We start from the raw sequence: 16,780 nt of genomic DNA on the forward strand, positions 1-16,780 counted from the left end.
AATGACATGAGACAAAGTATATGTGAACTGCTGTATGAAAAGTGAATTTACTCTGTAAATCTTCACCCAAATCAAAATAAAATTTAAAAAAAAAAAAAAAAGGGCATTCTGGCTATACCTCTTCCACAACAGATTTTCACCATTAATTGTTTCAGTCTGATGAAGCAACTTGGATTGGGGAATTTATTAAGGGTTTCTGGAATTTGATTGTTGAGACTGAAATATATGCTTATCAGGCTCTATAACTACCATCTAGAAACAATGTAAAAAAAAAAAAGTAGTGCTTTCTTGAAATTTTAGGCAAATCCAAACAACTTGTGTACATATTGCTCTCAGGTGCAAGCTCAAGTATGTAAAAGGGAAGTGAGAGGCTTACATGAGGAGAGATAGCATGGTGTGGTTGTTAAAATCTTGGACTCTGAAGCCTACCTGTCTGGCTTTGACTCTGTTCCTGCACTTATGAACTATTAATTACAGGGTATTTTTCATCAGGAGAGACCAGTCCTTGGAGAAAGACATCATGCTTGGTAAAGTAGACGGTCAAAAACAAAGAGGGAGACCCTCAATGAGATGTATTGACACAACAGCTGCAATAATGTACTCAAACATAGCAACAATTGTGAGGATGATGCAGGACCAGACAGCATTTCATGCTGTTGTACATAGGATCACTGTGAGTTGCAACCATCTGGGCAGCACCTAATGACACTGTTACTTGTACTCTCTGTGTCTTAGTTTCTTCAACAGTAAAATGGAGTTAATGATATAGTATGTGCTGCATAGACTTATGCTATCTAATAGTGTTAGTTAAAATTCATAAAGTGCTTATAAGAATGCGTGACACACAGCAAGTACTATATAAGTGCTTATTAAATAGATAAAACATGTTAGATGAAGGATACTGTTCCCAGAAAGATAAAAATATGTTGCTAGTCACATTGGTCAAGGATCTACAAATGCAACTTCAGAGGATGTAGATTAGGTCTACCCTTCTCACTATCTTCAAAATAATCTGCTTTGGGTTAAGGAATAGTGTCACTCAGAGCTACTTTTTATGTACGGATGTTCTCCAGGAGCTGCAAACACAGAGCTCTTTTATCACAACCAATCATCTTAGCAAGGCCCAAGTACAAGGCCTTGGATAGAAGTATTCCATTTAATTCAGCAAATATTCACTGAGAATGGCAGAGATTAGGCTAGTTGATCCCCAAATGCCATGGTCTCACTCTCCTTGGCACATTGCTGGATGTCACACTGCCCAGGCCCTTCACATCTAGGTGGGGAATGTGAGGCACTCTCTCCAGTAGATTGATAGCAGAGTGATGTGTGGCACCTTTGGGCCATGGCAATGAAAAGCAAGTGTGCTCTCTACAAGCTCCCTCATCTGAGGACCTGGTAGAGGACTCTGACGTCTTGTATGAGGCAGAAGAACCTGGTAAAGGTCTTTAAATAACTGCACAAACCTCCTACCTCCACTAATTCCAATCCAAGGTTTCTCTTTATTATGTGAGTTTAAAATTAAAGTTCTAGAGTTATTTTAATAGTACCTCATTATTGAGAAGCTTGGTAAATGGTTTTATATTTTAAAACTAGCCTTTGCTGTTGACGCTATCGGTACATATTAGACTGTTACATGAGCAAGAAATAAACTTTTATTGTGTTAAACCATTTGTTACAGTAATTGGCCTACTTTGAGTTTACACTAAATATCTACTATCTAAGTACTGGGCCAGACCTCTGAATCACTTAGGTAACTCAGTTTCTATTGGGATTTTTTTGTCCACTGAGATCTAGTGGACAAGTCTGTTCAAGTCTAAAGCCCTCACCCAAGATTTCTGTGAATGTCTATGAGGTGATATTCTTATGCTCACATCTGGTACTGATCTCTTGGTTCTGCCTAATTAGAGGAGCTAATGAATATTCATGACATTTCTGAAATGCTCTCTTTATCCCTAGCAGCATCAAGCCAAATATGAAAAGCAACCTACATGAAATTTTCACCATCTTCCTCTACAAAATTTCACTGGCATAAGGTATTTTTATATAGAGTTGAGTTTACTGAATGTGAGAGTTAAGTGAGACAGGGAAGCCATTTATCTTGTAACAACCCAAGTAACTGCAAAGAGTGCGTAACATTTTTTTTTTAACTTGGAAGTCCTTCAACTTCATCCTACCACTGAAATGATCTCGGAGAATCCCCAGCTTCACTAGACTCATTTTTCTTCTTAACCCTCTACCTCAGACTGCCACTAATTTGAGAACATGAAATACTTCTCCTTATAGTATACAAATTAGTGATTTAAATTTAATCAAACTCACTGTGAAAAACAAACTCACTGCTGGGCCTGTTTTTTGCAATGCCAAAGCCATTACAGTCATCTTCAGCGCAAAAGTGTTCTTGTTTCAGAATCGTTTCTACAGAAACACAGAAAACACATAATCCCTACCACAGGTGACTCTTAATCTAGTGAGAAAGATAAGACAAATACACAAATAATTCTATACCAGGGTAGATGATTACATCTCATCAGCCAGGCCACAGGATTCGGAGAGAAAGGCAAAGCGTGCACATCTCCTTTCCACTCCACTTTACTCACAAAGATCTCTGGGCTTCGGGTGAATTAAAAATATTTTCCCATCAGAAAAGGAGAAAGACCTTTGCTCTACAGCTTTTTAACTTCATGGCAGTCTCTTCTCTCCCCATGGAGATAGAATTAAAGCCTAACTCTCCACTCCAACCCCTCAAATAGTAAATTGAGACTATAAAGACAATTCCAATTCAAGGTTTCTTTTTGTTATGTGATCTTAAATTGGAGCCCTGGAGTTATTCAATGATACTTTCTTTGCTAAGCAGTATTATAAATGGTTTTATACTTAATACTAGGTTTGTTATGGAAGCTATAGATAAATGACTCTCAGTAATAGTGACCTTTGGCACTTAAGTTCCAGGATGTTACATTTTAAGTGAAGAACAAGGTTGAAATAATAATAAAAAAAAAAACACCTCAGCACCTTATAAGTTTTCTAGAATGTCTTGATGGCATCATATTACTAATTCTGGGCCAAATGGTTGCTTGGAGCAGATGATATAAATTAGAGAGTGCAGGAGAGAATACTGTACAATTATAATCATCCATTATTGCACTGATATTTGATAGAAAGTGTTCATTCATTTTAATTGTTAAGTAGCCACTGAAAATGCAGCTACTACCACAGTAGTATGTTCTCTGAATCAAATGCTTCGAGCTTTATTAAAAAGTCATGGTTAAACAGGTCTTAACTGATAAATTTAAATAATAGATTTTTTTCACATTTTTATATCTCAAAATCTTTTCTCTTACATGCTTTTCTATGAGCATTAATAGATATAATCTTCATTTTACTGTTGCCATTAAAAAAAAAAAAAAACTTCATTTCCTTTACTGTTTACTTTTTAAGATAAACTATAGACTTTAAGTGGAGCTCTGGTAGCACAGTGGCTAAAGCACTTGATTGCTAACCAGAAGGCTGGCGGTTCAAACCCACCAGCCACTCCTCAGAAGGAAGGTTGGGCAATCCTACTTCCCTAGTGATACTGCCTCGGAAACCCAAGGAGGGGTCGCTATGAGTCGGGGACGACTTGACAGCACATAACAACAACAACAACATAGACTTTAAGTTTCCACTCTGAATAGTTGATTTTATTTCTTTTATGTGGAAGATGTAAATTAATAAGGAACTGAGGTAAGTTAGAAATGTTTTATCTGCACTTAAGAATGAAAAATGAAAACACTACATACACTTTCTATATTAGCTGGAAAACACATCTTAAGTAACCCTTAGTTCTAAATTATTTTTGGTTACCATTGAATAAATATACTATATTCACTCTCCCAGAAAGAGCTGAATTTCAATAGTATTCATGGCAGCATGTTCACCATCCAAAATGGACCTGCCAACTATGTGTATAAGACTATCTGAAATACAATCATAGATTTTTGAAACTGCAAGGGACTTTAGACTCTTCAGTTGTCATTTAGATAGCCCACTTGTGATTTGTCAGATGGTATCTGTTTGAACACCAGAAAGAATAAAACATGATTTAAAAAAAAAATTAAAATTGTAATAAATTAAAAAGCAGATAAGCTAATAAGAAGCAAGAAATGGAGTGGGATTATTTTATTGTCCTAATTTTCATTTACTTTTTAAAAACGAATCGAGTATTTTGCTTTTTCATTATATTATTATTTATAATCTCCCTTTGTTTTCCAGATATGATTACATACAAACTGACTAGCTAGACAGCAGGAATATTATATGGGGGACCCTGATGATAAGGCTGTTGTTGTTGTTATATGTCATTAAGTTGGTTCCAACTCTTAGTGACCCTATGTACAACAGAACAATACACTGCCTGGTCCTGTTCCATCCTTACAATTATTGCTGTGTTTGAGCCCACTGTCGCAGCCCCTGTGTCAATCCATCTCGTGGAGGGTCTTCCTCTTTTGCACTTGCCTTCTACTTTAGCAAGCATGATGTCCTTCTCCAGGGACTGGTCCCTCCTGACAGCATGCCCAAATAATGTGAGACATGGTCTTGCCAATCCCCTCCTAAGGAGCATTCTGGCTGTACTTCTAAGACAGACTTGTGGATTCTTCTAACAGTCCATGGTATATTCAATATTCACCAACACCAGAATTCAAAGGCATCAATTCTTCTTCAGTTGTCTTTATTCACTGTCCAGCTTTCACATGGATATGAGGAGATTGAAAATGCCATGGCTTGGGTCAGATGGACCTTACTCTTCAAAGTGACATTTTTGCTTTTTAACCCTTTAAAGAGATCTTTTGCAGCAGATTTGCCCAACATAATACATTGTTTCATTTCTTGACTGCTGCTTCCATGGACATTGATTGTGAATCCAAGGAAATGAAATCATTGACAATATTTTCTCCATTTATCATGATATTGCTTACTAGTGCAGTTGTAAGAATTTTTTTTGTTTTTTGTTTTTTATGCTGAGGTGTAATCTGTACTTATTTTGATCTTCATCAGTAACTGCCTCGAGTCCTCTTCACTTTCAGCAAGCCAGGTAGGTCGTCTGCATATCACAGGTTGTTAATGAATCTTCCTTCAATCCTGATGCCGTGTTCTTTTTCATATAATCCGGTGTCTGAGATTATTTGCTCAGCATACAAACTGAACATATACGGTGAAAGGATACAACCCTGACACACACCTTTCCTATTTTTAACTACACAGTATCTCCTTGTTCTTTTCAAATGACTGCTTGTTTGTCTATGTACATATTGGCCTATGTATGGGTGATGAGGGAGGGAGCAAAAAGAATAAAGGAGCTCTGGAGAAAGGGGAGAAGTTTTGAAAGATAACCTTGTCTAGTGCATTCCAGTGTGCAGGGCATCTAAAGCACTCATGGAGTTTTTGAAAAATGCAGATTCCCAAGTCCCGCCCTGGAAATTTAGATTCAACAGTTGCAGGTCAAGACTCAAGAATGCATAATATTTAAGTTTTCAAATAATTCTGATGATCAGCTGACCTGGCACATCTCATTTCAGACCAGTTCCCTCAATTTTCAGAGTAAGTCTATGAAAACGGTTTTCACAAAATTACTTAATTAGTAATCAGAACTAAGATTTAAATCCAACTTTACATATCCCCACGGAGCTCTGATAGTACAGTTGCCTAAGGCATTTGACTGCTAACCAGAAAGTTGGTGGTTCAAACCCACTAGCCGCTCCATGGAAGGAAGATGGGGCAATCTATGTCTGTAAAGATTTACCTCCTTGGAAACCCAATGGGGGTGACTATGAGTCGGAATCAACTTGATAGCAGTGAATGGGGTTTGGTTTTGTTTATACATATTCCAAATGTGCTTGACTGCTAACCAAAATGTTAGAGGTTCAAGTCCATCCAGAGACTTCCATCCTTTGAAGAAAATCCTGATGATCTACATTGGAAACAGCCATTTTACTGGCATGGGAAATGTTATCAAGCACAGTTCTAGTCTAACACACATGGATGAGTTGGAATTGACTTGAAGGCAACTGGTTTTGGTTGGTTATCTATATCCCATAGATATTAGTAATTACTCAAATTAGTAACCATAATTGATATTTGAATTCAGTTATTAAGGGGGTCCCTGACTCCAAGCCTCCTTTAGCATGAAAAAGCTGAACAAAGATAGAAAAAGTGATACATTCAAACTGTGGTGTTGGCAAAGATTATTGAATATACTGTAAACTTCCAGAAGAGCAAAAAATCAGTCTCAGAAGAAATACAACCACAATGGTCTTTAGAAGGGAGGATGGTAAGACTTTGGTTCACTTGTTTTGGGCACATCATCAGATACAACCAATCACTAGAAAAAGAACATCACAGTTTGTAAAGAAGAAGGTTAAAGGGAAATCGTCAACAAGATGAATTGATAAAATAGCCAATACAATAATGGGTTCAAACATATTAAAGATTATGAAAAGGGCACAGGACTGGGCAGTGTTTCATTCTGTTATACATGAGGTCACTGTAAGTCAGAGTTGACTCCAGGTCACATAATAACATCAACATCCATATCCCCTGGGTTCTCATATCTATCTTCCTTTAGCGTTACTTTGCTTGAGGACAGGAAGAATGAAGGGACCATAGGCTGAACACTGAGGACATAGCTACATGCTTTAACCTTGGATAGGCCTTGTATCTATTCTGAAAAATATGACTCAGCAATTCTATTAGGGTTAATTACCAGGGTGGAAAATTGGAAACAACTTAATAGACCAAAACTAGGGTATTTGATACATAAATCATAGTTTGTAGTTATGTTACAAGGGAAAATATGTGGTCTTTAACAATGATGTTGTAGAAATATATTCACTGCATACACACACACACACACACACACACACGCATACAGAAAAAACCTGGAAGGAAGTAATCAAAATATTGATAGTGGTTTTCCTGGGTGGTGAGATAATAGGAATTATTTCAAAAGGTTGCTAATCATATATTCTTACCTCTTTTGACAATAATTATTGCTTATAATCGATGCATACAAATAACACATCACATACAAATCCAGAGGTTTTATGCCTTTAGGTTCAACAAACTCATTGATTTCCTGTTGAACCAAGCTTCAGGTCAAATAGGAGAGAAGATGATGAGAAAGTTGTAGGTTCTCTCCCAATACAATTTTGTGGGCTCTCTTTTTGTGTGTCCTATAAAACCAGAATAAAATTTGGCATAATGTGTATATTTGAATAAATTGTGCATTTGCTGAAAAATCTATGTTTATATGAAGACACTTCCACAGTTCCTAGCATATAAATGTTAGTATCACAATAAATGTTAGTTTCCTTTCTCTAGAAATTTGATAGTGCTTCAGGAAACAATTACATGGTAGAAGGGGTACCATAATGAAAATATACAGCAGTTTTTTATAGAAGGAAAGAAGTGAGACTCTGTAATTGACCCAATATTAGATCTGCAGTTCCACCAAAGACCTTGTCTTCTACTATGTTTATTAATAATTTAGCTACAGTAGTACACAAAGGAAATTGTATGTATTTACAGAGAAAATATTGAAACCTCCATTGAAGATAAGGTTATATGGTCGAGCAATAAAAATGTTGTATGCATGTTTAATACATTACTATATTTTCCATGTTGACTGCTGCTTTAGTAAGTTAAAAACAGTCACTTCTGGGAGGTAGGGTTATGGTAAAAAGAGCATTTGCTGATTTCCTGATTCTAATCTTGACTCTGCTACTGACTAGTTCTGTGATTTGAGTAACTGATAAACATGTTAGGTTCAGAGTTCAAAATAAACCTAGCAATCTCCACACAAAGTGCTTCGTATAAATGTGTGCATATGTATACTATTTAACTATATATGCATATACGCAAGATTTACTATAACACAAATATATGAATTTCTTATGCTCTTAAGCTAAGAATTTCAGTCTATGAACTAGATTTCATCACTCTTTTACAGGCTATCTAAAAAAAATAACATTATTTTCTTTTGTTAAATCAGATGCTCTGAAACATTAAAAAGTAAATATTAATAATATAGGGACAGTGAGAATGGTTGTACAACTCAAAGGATATAATCAATGTCACTGAATTGTACATGCAGAAACTGTTGAATTGATGTATGCTTTGCTGTTATATACTCAACAAGAACAAAAAATAAAGTAAAATAAATTATATATATATATACAGAGAGAGAGAGAGACAACACCACAAGGCAGGTTTTATAGTACTTATTTCTTAGGACATTTTTTGCTAGTTTTAAAATAATTGACTGGACCATGCTGAAGCATGAGGTAAATTAGTAGACTGGTGACAGATGTGATTTGGTGATGTTGTCTCTGTTTTGGAAGTATAACTTTATTTACCTACCCCTAAGACACCTGGGTGTATACCAAACCAATGGTTCCCAACAGTGATAACAACTATTATTTGTGGGGTGCTTATTATTGGTCAACCCCTGTGTAAATATTTTATATGCATTTGCTCTTTTATTCTTAATTTTATTCATGAGGTAATGAGGCACTGAGAGGTTAATTCACTTCCCTGAGGGTACTCAGCTAGTAAGGGGCCAAGCCAGATTCAGATTCACGGTGCCTGACTCCAGAACCTTACCCCTAGGATTTTTTTGCACTGCCCCCTCTGTGGTATCACTGCCAAGCTCTAAAGGAGAGGAGCCAGGTCTCTTTTGTTCACAGTTCATTCCCCAAGCCTAGTACTTGGCATATGCTTGATTAATACTTGCTAAATAACGAATAAAGGATATTGGTGTTTCTCAAATCAATTACAAGGTACTTTGCAAATGATTTGTTTCTAATAATAAAGTAACAACATTTGTAAACTATTAACGTTAAAAAGTGAAATAGAGCAGAGTCAAGGTTGACTATGGAATAGTGTCATTCTCACTCATTTGCCTCTGATGTGGTAATAAACAACCTCAAATATCTCAGTGGCTTAACACATTAACGTTTATTTCTCACTTGCACCACATCCACTGTCGGTTGAGCAACTCAGCAGAGCAGCTGTTCTCCATGCAGTGCCTCAGTACACAAGCTGTTTCCATGTGGCACCACCATCCTAATGCAAAGGCTGAAAAAAGGCACTGCAAGGTCAAGCAGGGCTTTATACTGCCTCAGCTTGCAGTGACCTGTAAATGACACATCACTTCCACTCAGAAGTTATTGCCCAGAACAGTTACGTGATTCCAACTGACTACATAGGAGCTGGGATGTGCAGTCTTCTGAGTGCCCATGAGGAGAGGGGAACTGGATATTTGTGAGCCCTTGTAAAGTCTCCTATAAAGAGAAAGGAATGGATATTTAGTAGGTGCTGTGATTGCTTCTATCATGAGAAAGGTCTATTGAAGTATGGTATACACTGACCAGTATTACCTCAGGGAAAGAACAGAAATAAAAGAAGTAAAGAGGCATAATTTTAAAAGAGTAGGGAGGGGTGTTATGTTACCTCTTTTCTACTCCTAAATTGAAGAATTTATCCTTAGTTTACAACATACACATATAGAATGAAGGAAATTACCTCATCATATATAAACAAAAACCTTTCAGATGAGTTAAAGAGATCAGTGCAAAAAAGAAAATCTGTAACAATTTTTGAAAACATGTTAGAGTATATGATTAGCACCTTAGTCTAGAAACACACCATACAAAATTATAGGGGAAAAAGATTGATTTTAAACTACATGAAAACGACATTTTCTCTTTGACAAAAGACACCACAAAGGTGAAAGATAATTGATATACTGGGAGAATGTATTTGCAACCTGTTCAAAAGAATTAATATTTATATAAGCAAAGGACCCTTAAACATAAAAAAGATAAAAAAAAAATCAGTACTTTGAAGGAATATCAAGTTCCAATAAGCTTATGACAAGATGCTTTACTTTAGTAATAATCCAAGAAAAGGAAATTAATACATCAATGAGATACTTTCACCTCATCAGATTCACAAATCAAAATGATAAATGAGTCTTAGGAATGTTCTAAGGAATTACACCTTCACATATACTGTTGGTGGAACAGTCACTGGTGATGTTTTCCTGAGGGTTATATGGCAGTATAAAATACACATTCCCAGCAATTTCATTTCTGTGTATCCTACAGAAATTCTTGATGTACACAAAATGTGTGGGCAAAATGTTCACTGAAGCATTATACACAGTTGGAAAAGAATGAAACAACCTGAATGCCCAGTAATATTGTTGTTAGGTGCCATCGAGTCGGCTCCAACTCATAGCAACCCTATAAACAACAAAACGTTGCCCAGTTCTGCACCATCCTCACAATCCTTGCTATGCTTGAGCCCATCATTGCAGCCACTGTGTCAGTCCATCTCATTAGGGTCTTCCCCTTCTTTGCTGACCCTCTCTACTCTACCAAGCATGATATCCTTCTCCAGGGGATCATCTCTTCTGACATGACCAAAGTAGGTAAGATGAAGTCTGGTCATTTTCTCTTCCAAAGAGCATTCCAGCCACATTCTTCCAGGACAGATTTGTTTGATCTTCTGGCAGTCCATGGTAATTTCAGTATTCCTTACTAATACCGTAATTAAAAGGCATAAAATTTTCTTTGGTCTTCCTTATTCATTGTCTTGCTTTCACATGCATCAGATTGAAAATACCAAGGCTTGAGTTAGGCACACCTCAGTCTTCAACTTGGTGTCTAATTTCCTGAGTGCTCCTTCCATGGGTGTTGACTGGTATTCTTTGCTTTCAGCCAAGATCCATCTGACATCAGCAATATTTCTTGTTCCACATCCTCTTCTGGATCTGCTTGAAATTCTGGCATTTCCCTGTCAATAAACTGCTGCAACCATTACTGAATTATCTTCAGCAAAATTTTACTTGCATGATATTAAGGATATTGTTCAATCATTTCCACATTCTGTTGGATCACCTTTCTTTGGAATGTGCACAAATATTAATCTCTTCTAATCAGTTGGCCAGGTGGTTGTCTTCCAAATTTCTTGGCATAAATGAGTAAGCACCTCCAGCACTGCATCCATTTGTTGAAACATCTCAATGGCTATTCTGTCAATTCCTGGAGGCTTTTTTTTGTGCCAATTCCTTCAGTACAGCTTGGACTTGTTCCTTCAGTACCACTGATTCTTGATCATATGCTACCTCCTAAAACAGTTGGACATTGACCAGTTCTTTTTGATACAGTGACTGTATATTCTTCCATCTTCTTTTGATGCTTCCACCATCATTCAGTATTTTGCCCATAAACAAAACAAAAACTCATTGACATCAAGTCGGATCTGACTCATAGCAACCCCTCTATGGTTTTCCAAAGCAGTATCACTACAGAAGTAGATTGCCCAATCTTCCTTCCGAGGAGTGGCTGGTGTGTTTGAACAGCCAGCCTTCTGGTAAGCAGTCAAGTGCCTTAGGCACTACGCTACCAGAACTTCCATTTTCCTCATAGAATCCTTCAATATTGCAATTTGAAGCTTGATTTTTAATTCAGTTCTTTCAACTTGAGAAATGCTAAGCTTGTTCTTCCCTTTTGGCTTTCTAACTCCAGGTTTTTGCACATTTCATTATAATACTTTATTTTGTCTTCTTGAGACACCCTTACAAATCTTCCATTCACTTCTTTTATTTCGGGATTTCTTCAATTCACTTTAGCTATTTTATGTTCAAAAGCAAGTTTCAGAGTCTCTTCTGACATCCATTTTGGTCTTTCCTTCCTTTCTTGTCTTTTTAATGATCATTTGCTTTTTTCATATATGATGCTTTTGATGTCATCCCACAATTCATCTGGTTTTGATCATTGGTGTTCAGTGCATCAAATCTATTCTTCAGATGGTGTCTAAATTCAGGTGAGATATAATCAAGGTCATGTTTTTGGCTTTCATGGGCTTCATCTTAATTGTCTCATCTTCAACTTGAACCTTCATATGAACAATTGATGCTCTATCTCACATTCAGCTTGTGGTCTTGTTTTGACTGATAATATTGAGCTTCTCTATCACCTCTTTCCACAGATGTAGTCGATCTGATTTCTGTATATTCCATCTGGCAAGGTCCTTGTGTATAGCTGCTGTTTATGTTGTTGAAAAAGCTATTTGCAATGAATAAGTTGTTGGTCTTGCAAAATGCTATCATGTGCTCTACAGTGTCATTTCTATCACCAAGGCCATATTTTCCAAGTACCAATGATTCTTCTTTGTTTCCAACTTTCACATTCCAATCACCAATAACTATCAATGCATCTTTGGTCACTTTCAGACTGCAGAATTTAGTGAAAATCTTAAATTTCCTCATCTTTAGCTTTAGTGGTTAGTGCATAAATTTGAATAATAGTAGTATTACTGGTTTTCCTTGTAGCCATATGGATATTATCCTATCACTGACAGCATTATACTTTAGAATAGATCTTGAGATGTTGTTTGTTCTTTAACTGATGAATGCAATGCCATTCCTCTTCAATTTGTCATTCCCAGCATAATAGATAACATGGTTGTCTGATTCAAATGCCCAATACCAATCCATTTCAGCTCACTGATGACTAAGATATCAATCTTTATCCATTCCATATCATTTTTCACAACTTATAATTCTCCTACATTCATACTTCATTCATTCCATGTTCTAATTATCAATGAATCTTTGCAGCTGTTTCTTCTCATTTTGAGTTATTTCCCCATCAGCAAATGAAGGTCTCAAAAGCTTTACTCCATTCACATCATTAAGGTCAACTCTACTTTGAGGACATAGCTCTTCCCTAGTCATATTTTGAGTGCCTTCCAACCTAAGGGTCTCATCTTTGGGCATGATGTCAGACAATGTTTCACAGCTCTTCATTAAGTTTTCCAGATACATCAGACAATGTTTTACTGCTATTCATAAGGTTTCAGTGACCAGTTTTTTCAGAAGTGGATGGCCCCATCCTTCTTCCCACTCTGTCTTCATCTGGAAGTGTCGTTGAAACCTATCCAAGATGAGTGACACTCTTGGTATTTGAAATACCAGTGGCATAGCCTTCACAGCAACATGCAAACCACCATAGTATGACAAAGTGACAGATGAGTGAGGGAACTGCCCAATAATATTGAGTTGTAAAATAAATTACAGGATACAAACATTGGTCTCTCTCCACTTAAAGCACAGTGAAGAAAATCAAAGACACATAGAAACCAATAGTACAAAGGACTAAGAGATCACTGGAATCTCAGTCTCCTCAAGCTTGAGAACAGAAGAACTAGATGGTAACTGGCTACTACTACTGCTTTGAAAGGGGCCACAATAGGAGACCCCAGATAGAGTGGGGGGAAATTGTAGAAAAAACTCAAAATCATAAAAAAAAAAAAGAAAAAAGAAAGAAAAGAAAAAAACAGGCTCACTAATCTGACGGAGATTGGTGGAACTCCCAAGATCACAGCCCTTGGTCACCCTCCAAGTCTGGAACTGAACTCATTCCCCTAGCTCAACTTTCTGACAAAAGATATACAGATCCATAAGGTGAACAATAACACTAGAGGTACTCCTTAGAACACTTGGCCACATGAGCAGCTTCTGACCAATGAAAAACTTCATTAGGCAGGAAGGGATAGGAAAAAAGGCTGAATGGAGATGGTAAACACAGAGAAGTGGGAAGAGTGCTGTTACTTTGTGGAGATTGCAATCAGTGTCACTAAACAAAATGTGTATGAATTGTTGAATGGAAAAACCAATTTGCTCTGCACACTTTCACTCACCTCCCAATAAAAAGTTAAAAGAAAAAAAAAATTACACTATAGCCATACTATAAATTATTCAACATAGCAGTGAAAAAGAATGAGATTAAATAAATTAAAAACTCCAAAAACAAAAACAACAAAAAATCCTATAAGAAAAGTATGGTCTCAGTATGATGTTAATTTTTTAAAACATGGCATGGTTTTGAGAAATTAGTAAACTGTAATGGAGGAATCTATTGTAATATTCTTCTTGGAATAGCACTAGTATTGTGACATTGGAACAACAGTGAAGAAATACATCAAATTATCTTCAGCGAACAATATTTAGATAGTATGGTAATGTAAGTGCTATTTGTTGGTTTCATCTTTTAGAATCAGTCTGCAAAGCATTGCTGATGTCAGGTGGATCTTGGCTGAAAACAGAGAATTCCGGAATGATGTTTACAAGTGTTTTATTGACTATGCAAAAGCTTCCAACTGTGTGGATTATAACAAATTATGGATAATATTATTGCAAAAAAAAAAAAAAGGAAATTTCAGAACACTTAATTGTGCTCGTAAGGAAACTGTACATGGACCAAGAAACAGTCACTCAAACAGAACAAAGGGATACTGCATAGTTTAAAATCAAGAAAAGTGTATATCAGAGTTGCATCCTATCACTGTACCAATTCAATCTGTATGCTGAGCAAATAATCCAAGAAGCTAGACTATGTGAAGAAGAATTCGGCATCAGGATGAAAGGAAAACTCATTAACAACTTCATTATGCAGATGACACAAGCTTACTTGCTGAAAATAAAGAGGACTTGAAGCACTTACTGAGGAAGATCAAAGACTACAGCCTTTAGTGCGGATTATACCTCAACATAAAGAAAATAAAAATCTTCACAACTATACCAATAAGCAACACCATGATGAATGTACAAAAGATTGAAATTGTCAGAGATTTCATTTTATTTGGATCCACAATCAACATCCATGGAAGCAACAGTCAAGAAATCAGATAACATATTGCACTCAGCAAATTTGCTGCAAAAACCGTCTTTAATGTGCCAAAAAGCAAAGATATCACTTTGAAGACTAAGGTGTGCCTGACTTAAGACAGTATTTTCAATAGCCTCATATGCATGCAAAAGCTGGACAATTGCTAAAGGGATGGGGAGGTGGTACCTTTTACTTCCTCTGACTTCACAAGAGGAAGACAGAATCACCATCAGCAGCACAAGGCCTGTTCTTATGAGGCCAAACAGGCCACGACCCTCTAGCCCTTTTACCAACCTTGACACCAACTATCCCTCCCATGGCACCCACCACTTCCTTGCTGGGTTCGATAATTCACTGCAGTGGCCATACACAACTCACAGATTATGAAGTTTATTAGGCAAGCAACAAGCTACAATTCAAGTTCAGGAATGAGCTCAGGCTACAGTTCTTTGATCAGAACAGTCTCCCCTCCGCCGTGCCCTTAGACACACCTCTCTGGCCCTTGGCCTCTCAGTCTGGCCTTTCCTTCTGTGGGCCAGGAAAGCCAGCCTCTCTGTCCTGTGCCTCTTGGTTCCACTGCCACTGTCTCTCAGCCGGGCATCTCTCTCAGGCAGGTGTCTCTCTCAGTGGGCATCTCTCTCAGCTGGGCATAATCTCTCTCAGCTGGCAGTGAGATTCTTTCTGCCTCTAGGAGGGCTCATTTTGAGCCTGGCACAGTGGCAAAACCAACCAGTCCCAACATCAGAGTTCTACACACCTGAGAGAGAGCAAACTTTCCCAGAAGATTACTTTGTGCTGCTCCAACAGAAATACCCCAAGTGGATGACTTTAATAATCAGGAGTTTAAATTGCATGGTCCCACCCAGTAATCCTGTGGGAGTTGCAAAGAAAAGTCATACCACTTTACTTTACTACACCACGATGTACTTTACTACACCACAATGATGAATAGGGAAGATCTAAGTAGAACTGATCCTTTAAATTATGGTGTTGACAAAGAATATTGAATATACCATGGACTACCAGAAGAACAAATAAATATGTATTGGAAGAAGTACAGCCAGAATGCTCCTTAGAAGCAAGGATGGTGAGGCTTTATCTCACATACTGTTCTGGTTACCTAGTGCCTCTCTGACAAGAAATATACCACAAATGGGATGACCTTAACAAACAGGAGTTTATTCTTACAATTTGGAGGCTTTAAGTCCAAGTTCAAAGTGCCAGGCTTTAGGGGCAGGGTGAAAGCCCCTCAACTTTGGGGTCCAGCTCTGCCTCCTGCTCCTGGCCCACTGGAGCTAGAGGCATTTCTTCACTCAGACAGCTGCTGGCTGCTGAGAATGAGAAGCACCAAGGTTGACAAGTAAAAAGGCACAGTCCCGATATTACCAAACCACACGGCAGGCCATTACCTTAAGTCCATTGTAAGTCCCAAGGTCAGCAGAGCATAGCAGGCTGCTGAGCAATGGCACAGCTACATGCAGGGTCCAAGCGTGCCATAGGCTAGAGACCATTCCCAAGGCTTCTCCTTAAATACAGGAAGCAGACCACATCCCAAGGCAGCTACTCAGCTGCTTGTGGTAAATCCCACCATGGAGTTGATTGCCAGTCTCATCACGGGGAATAACTACCACCAGCTGCCCAGCCACCCAACCAGGCCCAGCCAAGTTGACAAACAAACATAACTACCAGACATACTTTGAACAAGTCATCAGGAGGGACTAATCTTTAGAGAAGGACATCGTTCTTGGTAAAGAAGAGGGTCAGCATAAAAGTGAAGTAGATTGACCTGCTAGCTGCAACAATAGGCTCCAACACAGTCACAATTGTGAGGATGGTGGTCCACAATTGCAGGACCAGGCAATGTTTTGTTTTGTCATACATAGGATCACTATGAATTGGAACTGACTTAATGGCACTTAACAACAACACAAAGTATTAAAGACTTAAAATCAAATTGTTGCCAATAAAAAAAGTTACCAACCATACAAAAGTAACAGTAAAAATAACATTGGCAGAACATTGTTGGTGAAAGCCCTGTGTGATGAAAACATTAATGTTCTTGGCTGCTA

Source organism: Orycteropus afer, unplaced genomic scaffold, assembly GCF_000298275.1.
Source record: "Orycteropus afer afer isolate SDZICR_OR568_19922 unplaced genomic scaffold, OryAfe1.0 scaffold00210, whole genome shotgun sequence".
NCBI classification, from domain to species: domain Eukaryota; kingdom Metazoa; phylum Chordata; class Mammalia; order Tubulidentata; family Orycteropodidae; genus Orycteropus; species Orycteropus afer.